Genomic DNA, 8,647 nt, shown 5'->3' on the forward strand with positions numbered 1-8,647 from the left:
CCAAGTTGGTCAGAGTCACCGTTACTACGGGAACCACTCTCACCAATCGTGAGTGAGCTCGTTGGAAGGCCACACCCCTTCCATGGAACACAGGTTTGACAGAATTTGTCAAACGTTTAATACTTTTGACTTGAAACTACTACAGCTCGTCATATGGACGTATGGTTCTGGCCCCCTCTGCGCCAATTTTTGACGTTTTGGGTCAAACTGCGGGGCGCAGAACTGGTACAGCGTTAGGATTAGGGCACCAGTACCAGGTTAGGGTTAGGGTACCGGTATCGATTGTGGACCCATGCTTTAATGGGAACAGCCACCAAGTCAAAAACTTGGGGACACTCAAAACATTAAAAAAAACCATTAGTCTATACATGAAGAGTTGGAACTGAGAATGCGTTTGAAACCGTTTGATTTTATTGAGGCATGAATAACTTGTATAATAGAGAAAAAAATATCATGGCAAAAAAAAAAAAGATAGGATTAACATGTTTAAAATAAAAGGCAGTAGAGAAAATGTGAAATTTAATTACCAACTGATTAATAGCTGTTAATATGTTACTTATATATTAATATAAGTCTATGGCAGTTTGGCTTCTTGGAGCATGTGGTTACTTCCTGTTTGAAATGCAAGGGAGGGAGGGGTCACTCAGTCCAGTTTTCTACATACAATCAACACCTATAGAGCAACCTGAAAGTCTTTAAGAATATGAAAGAATCATTAACTGCAAAGACAGAGTGATTTCTTCTCCCCTAAATGCTTCAGACAAAGTCTGCCACAAAATACAGAAGGTCGTTTCCAGACACATCCATTGCGGCAGATCCCCGGTTGCAGCTCAGATTCGCGTCCAACAAAGCCACGGACAATATTTCCTCTCAAAACCAGCATGACGGAGTTTGGTTTTGAGGTAAAAGAGGAGCTTCATAAAGCGAAACACCAAAGAGGCCAAAGCTATTTGATTGTGGTCGTGCCACAGGGAATGAGATTTGGCTTGCCCCCCCTTCCTTACTCCTTGGTAGCTCGACAAGTCATTGTGCAGGACCAGGAAATGATGAATATCAGATGTGTGATTGCGGCTCATGTTGGATCCAGGTCGCAAACCTCCGAAATCTGAAAACCAGCTTCAAGCATGAAGATTGGATTTTCGCAAAAGTTGGGTCAACATTTGGTGCGAGAGATCTTTGGTTTCCCCCCATGGCGGTTGAACGGATATCAACCTTCAGATTTGTCACAGTGCTGAAGATGTTTTCGTCATTACTCTACTGAGACGGGGTTCCGGTTCCTGGTCAATCAAAGGTGGTCGGAGGTTGGCTTTCTATTCATCTGACCGCCAACATCTCAAAGGGGGTAGAGTAGATGTACTCACTCCTACAACTTCTCCCAAGTTACCAGTCTGTCACTTATTGACAGAAATGGGTCAGCTTTTATTGAATGCCACTCTCCTGAATCCCTGTTGCTCACATAACACTCCGAGGTGGCCAATGGACTGACCGCATAGTCCAGTTTTTCCAATCGTGGTACCCTTTTCTCGACTAGAGATGGGGATAGGCGTGGGAAAAAGGAAGGAAATACTACTCGTCTCCTGCTCAACAGTATGTCTTGTAGCATCAGGGTGGATTTAGGTTTTTACTAAGAGGGAAAACACGTGTTTGCCTGCTGTGTTGACCAGTTGTTCCCACTGTCTCACCGCCACAAATCACCACTCGGCGGCTCTTGAAAGGCGACTTAAATGAACTCTCCCAGTCTCGCTCCCATGGGAGCCACTTTCTCATGAGTTTTTGGCAGGAAAGCGAACATTCTGACCATGCAGGGTAAGACAGTGTCAGCAGAAAAAGCTTCCCAAAGTTAAAAAAATCTCAACAAGAGAGATTATGATGGTCAATACGTTTCCGTGTTAAGAATCTGTTCTTACCTGCACATCAGGGCCACTTTTTTCTCCTCACTTCTCTGCTGTTAGTTCTTTTTTCACCTCTGCATTGTCCCTGTCTTCACACACACCCCCCAACAAGGAAAGTCGCTCCGATAACCTTCTCCGCCCCCTTCTCACTCAAAACAACGGCAGTAATCCCGAACGCATGCCAGGGAGCTTCGGAACTTGATTCTGTGTACATGTGTGCATGTCTGCACAGCCTCTGGACCGGACCAGGAAGCTCTCTTTAAAAGTGCTGGCTCCAGATCCCCTCTCCCCATCAGCTGCCAAGAAATTTCCAAACACGCTATATAAGGCCAACAGAGTGGCTTGGGGCTCCTTATGATTCCGGTACCCAAAATGAGAGAGCAAAAAGACATTCGGGGGCAGACGGTAACCGTATCTGTCTTTATTCCTCCCACTGCTAACTCGCTGGGTCTGTCTATTTTCTTTTTCTCCTCCCTCCTTTTTCCCTCTCAGCCCTCCTTGTAGCTGTTGACACAAGCCTGGCGTGGATATTGAGAGTGAGAGTGGGCAGGACAGAAACAAGAACTTCTGATCTGGTGTCATATTTGTCCATGACAAGCTTACTTCACAAAAAAAAATCGTTTTATGGTTAGGATAAAAAACATTCTATTAATCCAGCTAAACAGGCCCACATCATGATACTGCCACCATCTAAAAATGCTCTTTATGAGACATAAAAAGTCTCTTTATGACTTTAAAAAAGTTGGACCATTTAAAATCTCAACTAATTCAACTAAAAAATCGCATTAATTGGGTGGTCTCGACATCAAAAGACAAAAAAAAAAAAAAAAAAACGTGATGAAAAGAAGAGTTTCTCTGTCTCAAAGAATAGATTTAACTTATAATTTCAAATGGAGATTTCTGAGTTTCCCACAGTATAAGGCAAACTTAAAAACGTACTTCTTTTTTGATTAAATGACAGTGCTCCTTAGTGAGTTGCAGTCAGGTGAGGCAAGTGAGGCTGTGCCTCACCTGCAAAATACAACTTAAAAAATGCATAAATAAAATAGAATTAATAAACTTTTTTTTTTAAGTAAAAATGTGTGAATTGAGAAATTCTGTGTGGGTTTTCAACATTTGTTTTCGTAAGAAAAAAAAAATTTCTGTTCAAATACACGAGACAGCAGCAGGTGAGTTATTAGTAGTCCATGCCTAACCTGACTGGAGATGCAGCTGACACATGCGCTGTACTGTTTCCATCTTTTCTATTATCATAAAAGATGATATTTTTTAATTATCTAATTTTCTTATTTCTCGCCAACTTTTTGATGATATTGATGACAGTTTGTGACTCATTTAGTCTTTTTTATCCGCTAAAAATGCGATTTAGGCATAAACTAGGTGAGGCATGCACTACTCTAGCCTCAAGGCAGAGGGCGCTGGTGAGCCCGGAGAATGTGACACAGTGACTTCATCTAGACTTAATTTAGAAAATTGTTTAGCATCATTTTCTAAATGAAGGATTACGTCTAAACGTAGGAATTTGTAGAGACGCGTCACTAGCAGTGATCTCCATTGAGACAGTCTTTTCAAACCGAAGAAAGAAAAGCTTCCACAAACGTGCTATTCATGTGTTTCTTCAGAAGGAGTGGTCCACAGACTTCATTTGTAAGTTAAGTAACACTATATAGGGTTTTTTATGCTACAGTTTGTGTACAAAAAAAAAATGTTGAAATTAAATTTTAAACAACACATAAAATGTTGTCAATCAAACGGTGAAATGAACTGTTCTGTGGGGTTTATATGTTTGTAAATCTGACTGACGTCAGTGCCTCACCAGCCGTGAAACTCTTTGCACGTCACTGGTGTTCTTCATAATCTAGTGCCCCTAATGTTTGGATTAATTTTGATTAATTACTGATGTTTTAAAAGGTAGACAACGCAATCGTGGTACAGAGATAGGGCGCTCGACTCCTGATCGGAAGATTGTGGGTTCAATTCCCGCCTTGCCTGCCAATATGTCGAAGTGTTCTTGGGCAAGACACTGAACCCAAGATTGGCGCCAGTGTTCAACAGTGGAGCCGCCACCATTGTGTGAATGGGTCTGTGACTGTTAAGCGCTTTGGGCCTTCGAGGAAGGTAGAAAAGCGCTACACAAGTATACGCCATTTACCATGTAGTGTGTCGGACTATGTTTTCTTTAACAAGTTACCAACATAGTTGGGAGTTACAGGTATTGTAAATACGCTAACGCTTCCAACGTACCATGTTATAAACAACTTCTAGAGTTACTGTGAACACAATTAGCAAAAGTTGACATTATCAATGACTCTTTTGTCTCACTCATTGTGCCTTAAGCTAGTAAACCTTTCAACTAGAGAAAAAAAAACTCAAGTTTTTAAGTCAATATTGGGCTCACGCACAAAACGCGCTCCAAATGAGCACATTTCAAAAGTATTTGAACTTTGACAAATCAGGCACTCAGATTTGGTAGTGACTCACAGGTACCGTTCTATAGTAAAACACGTAGATCAATAGATAAATTAATAGTTGGAGTTTGTGCCCGCCTGGAATTTTATTTCTTATATCAGAATAGAGCTGTGAAGGCGATTTGCCATTTTTACATTTTGCACGTACTTGCGCTAGTATCAGGTAGCGATAGTCCAGTCGGAACTCCATATGTAAAAAGTGGGTTCAAGAGCCTACATTCAGAGTGTTCTTGAACACATCACGTCATACATATAACATAAGTAAAAAAAAATGTACACATTGACTAGATTATAATCCGGTGCACCCCATAGAGCGGAGAATACGGTATGTAGATTTTGCAAGCTAAACACATTCTGTACGAGGGACATGGCACAGAGGACATTGACAATAGTCTTCAGCCAATAAAAACACGGCAAAAAATAAGTAAACAAATACAATGAAAGGTGATATAACCACTGTTTACTGTTTCTGAACTAGTGTTTCGAATTTCTTGCTGTGTAAATAACATTTATTAGATATTTTCTCCGTGTTATCATCATTTCTTCACGCTATGCTTCGCAACTTGGCGAGATCAAAACTATACAAAGGCCGCCTCAAACTTTCACACCTCTAACACACTTGGAGAAAAATATTTGTCCACCCCCGTGGGGGTTTGAGTTTTTGGGGTAAACCCAGCTCTTGACCTCCAGACGAGAACTGAGGGAAATTGGGCCATCAGTCATCTGCTAGCACCCGGTTATTAGACGATCTGAGCCATTTTTCTGCCAACACCATGTCCCAACTCCTGTGCTGCATCTATGCCGCTGAAGGGTGTTGCCATGGAAACCCGCCGTGATTGCTCTTTGATGTGACGTCTCTTGCGCCGGGGAAACAGACTTTCTTCTGTTACGGAGTGCTGAGGAATGAGGAGGCTTGGCCTCGCGTTGGAGAGTGCGCGCATGAGAATGCCTCCCTCAGGTTTTTCACTTTCATACTTGGACGGGTGCTTTTCTTTTCCATGCCAAACATTCTTGAGCACTCCTCAACCTTGCAAGTGTCTTACTGGGTTGTTATCATCTGCTCTGCCTTCTACTTGTTTTGGAGATAAAGCAGATAAAACGATAGGAGAGTAAACATTTGTAAACTATACACCTACGAAAGGGAATTTGGGGGAGAAAGTGAAATTATTCTTGGAAAGTCCATCCATCTATCCATGGTCTTAACCCACTATATCCCTCTTGGGGTCACGGTGTTGCCGCTACTGTTGGGCAAACAGATCGCAGGGTAGACAAGCACTCCCACTCCCACACCTAGGGACAATTTTGAGTAACCAGTTAGCCTGCAAAGCATGTTTTTGGACTATGGGAGGAAGAAAAGCCCCGCATACAAGGGGAGAACGCCATATAGAAAGGTCCCTGCCAGGATTTCAACCAGTGCCACCGTGCAACACTCTTGGAAAGTCATAAGAAGTTTTTTCAAGTAAACTTCCTGGGCTAACGGAGGTAAAATATGCAATCTAAGCAAAATATACACAAGCATATAGTAGGGATAGGTACCAGTTGGATTTATCTAGTGCTGAACCGACACATTTGAAATGGTTCTAGTGCCTAAAATGGGTTTTTAAAAATGCCAAATGTTAAAAAACTCTAATGAAAATGGTGTTTATAGCATGTTCTGTCAGCAGAAAAAATGGCACAAGAACATGCTATAAACACCATTTTCATTAGAGTTGGAAACATTTGGCATTTTTGTCATTTTAACCCCCCATTTTAGGCACTAGAACCATTTCAAATGTGTCGGTATATAAAGAAAATTACACATAAAATTGCATTTATAAGTGTTCTTTATCCAAATCGTGAATCAAGAGCACAAGGGGAAAAAAGAAGTAGTTTAAAAAAGATAATATTTTCTGGACGGGCCACAAGCTCCATGTGCCGGTCCATTCTGATGCATCCATTTGCGCTTAGACTTATATTTGTCTATGTTTTCCTCATCTGCTAAGTGTTGAAAACACTTTTGGTGTCAAAAAGTTTTGCTGACTTTCAGAACTTTATAGAAAAAAAAAAAACTTTAAATTGCAAGTCAGAGTATTTATTTTTTCCAAATTGTAAATCAGGAACAGAAGAAAAAAGGCACAATCTCACTGCTAGCTGGAGAGCATGTAAACAGAGAGCCCTGGTGGGGGGGGGCTCTGCACCAATGGGCCCACCCACAACCCAGTGAACTCCTGCCGCTCTACAGAAACTACGTCCTTCAAAATGTCATGATCATAATTAAAAGACCATTGGGAACGTTTTTTTGAAGATGATCGAAGTGGCTTTTTAAATACCAACATGTATTTTCATGTGCGGTTGGTCGACTACTTTGATGCATCCTACACAGAAGTACAAATTAATGGCCAATTCACATATACTTAATTGACAGCCATTGCATAGACCATTGCAACGCCTACAAAATATCTCAAATTAAATGTTATTTACTGTATATTAGTTTTCTTCCTGGAACTACAGAGAACTACTAGAGGTTGAACATTTCATAAAAGCTTCTCAATTAAACTTTTAGACTATTGCATTTTTACACATTATCCCTTCTTTTAGGAAGCGGTAAGTCTTAAAGGGTGACAGTTGCTCCCGTTGACCTAAGGGACCGTCACTCTCCAGTTTCTCTCTGCCTTTCTGCGCATCCTTTTTAGGCCGGATGAACATCCCGGTCTTGTGTAATGCACTTTAAGAAGCCAGTCATTTGCCAAAGGGTTTTAATTAAATACTTCTCCCACTTTTCACACATGAAAGGCTGTGGATTAAAAGGTTAGGATGCCGCGGTTAAGAAACCCAAACCTCAAAAACCTTTGACCCCCACAGTTGGCGCTCGAAGTGGCACCGTCTAACTGCAGTCTGGCTAAGCGGAGTGTGCATTTCGCCAATTTTCGCCAACCTCTCCTATTAGCGGGAGGTTTGACGGGGCACGGTTCGGCTGTAAAAATGTGCTTTTATCGCGTTTGGATAGCTGGCTGCGGGAGATGAAACGGGTCCGTCTGAATTCCCTTTGCAAGGATGATATCCTTTGGATTTCCTTGCGCACGACAAAGGAGGTATTAGATCTTCTAAGAATAGAAACGTGGTACGTGCCTGGATTCCCAGATTCGCTTACAGATCTGCAGCTCAAAGGAAAGGAAGATACCTTAAGGGGGTTCGAATGATCCTTTATAGAACACATACCGATATATGGTGGGGTTTCTTTTGTTAATTTTTGTTTCTAGTGCTCGGAAAAGCAAAATGTTTTCATGTCAAAGTGAAACCCAAGCTGTCAAGCCCAAATTCCTCCCCAAAACGTGCATCTATTTTTCATTAAAAACGCCACAGTTCCACAAACAAATTTGTTTTGCGGCTGAGTCGGAATCGCAGTCATTTCGGAAAGTTGTCAAGAAGACCGGCACTTTCCCCCAAAAAACAAAACGATTTGGGCTTAAAGCGATAAAAATCCCTTCGCTGTTGCTGTTTACATGATAAATAATCAAACCCCCTTCACGCTTTGGCTCATCTCGTCAAACGCCTTCCTTTCATTCCTCCGTTCCCGTACCTCTCCCTGCCAGACCTCACTTCTATTTTCCAACCCGCCGGCCCCTCGAACACTACAAACCGCTGCATCGGCATTCCAGGAGGCTTCTCCAAGACATGGCAGGAATAAATTACAAGGAATGATGAGGCCGTTTTTTTTTTTGAAGAACGTGAGACAGAACAGGGAGCTGACTGATGCTGTGCAAGAGCAACACAAATGAGCACAAGCAGACTGATGGCATGCTGCTGGGCGGATCTGTTTGCATATTTCTGCTGTCACGGTGCCAAAGAAGGGAAACCAGTGAGAGGGAGAGGGCTGATCTACTGTACATGGGAACCTGACAAAATGAAGCATGGAGCTTTTATTTATTTATTTTTTTTGTTTTTGGATGGCTACCAGTTCTGTTTGAATGTGTTTACATTTTGGTCAAATCAGCCAATTTACAAAGCTCGCCTTGTCTCAAAACCCAAAGGAAAAATTGTTATTTTAAACAAGATGCTTAATCCGAATCTATCCAGATAAAACGAAAAACACAGGTTATGGTATTTTTCGGACCATAAGAAGCACTGAAATCAATGAAAATTGTTATTTTGGTGTTTTAATACATCCTTCAGTTGATTATGGAGGACATATATTAAGAAATTTAAGCTTAAAATTCAATTTTTGGTTATGTTTATATATATATATATACATACATATATATATATGTTCTATATCTATATATATTACATATATATCTATATATATAT

The 8,647-nt window shown here is 41.2% G+C and overlaps 1 protein-coding gene across 8 annotated transcripts in view; it reads right to left on the reverse strand.

Moving 5' to 3' along the window:
- tns1a (tensin 1a) overlaps positions 1-8,647 on the reverse strand; it is a 123,467-nt gene that overhangs the window by 66,570 nt on the left and 48,250 nt on the right. Inside the window, exon 1 of one of the 8 annotated variants that reach the window (XM_024288955.2) lies at positions 1,908-3,010. The exons of the other annotated variants lie outside the window; for them this stretch is intronic. The gene's annotated coding sequence lies outside the window, so the exon portion shown is untranslated. Of the gene's footprint in view, positions 1-1,907; positions 3,011-8,647 lie in introns of those variants that run through there. 8 annotated transcript variants of the gene reach the window in all.

The sequence above is a fragment of the Oryzias melastigma genome, linkage group LG2 (assembly GCF_002922805.2).
Source record: "Oryzias melastigma strain HK-1 linkage group LG2, ASM292280v2, whole genome shotgun sequence".
Taxonomy (NCBI): domain Eukaryota; kingdom Metazoa; phylum Chordata; class Actinopteri; order Beloniformes; family Adrianichthyidae; genus Oryzias; species Oryzias melastigma.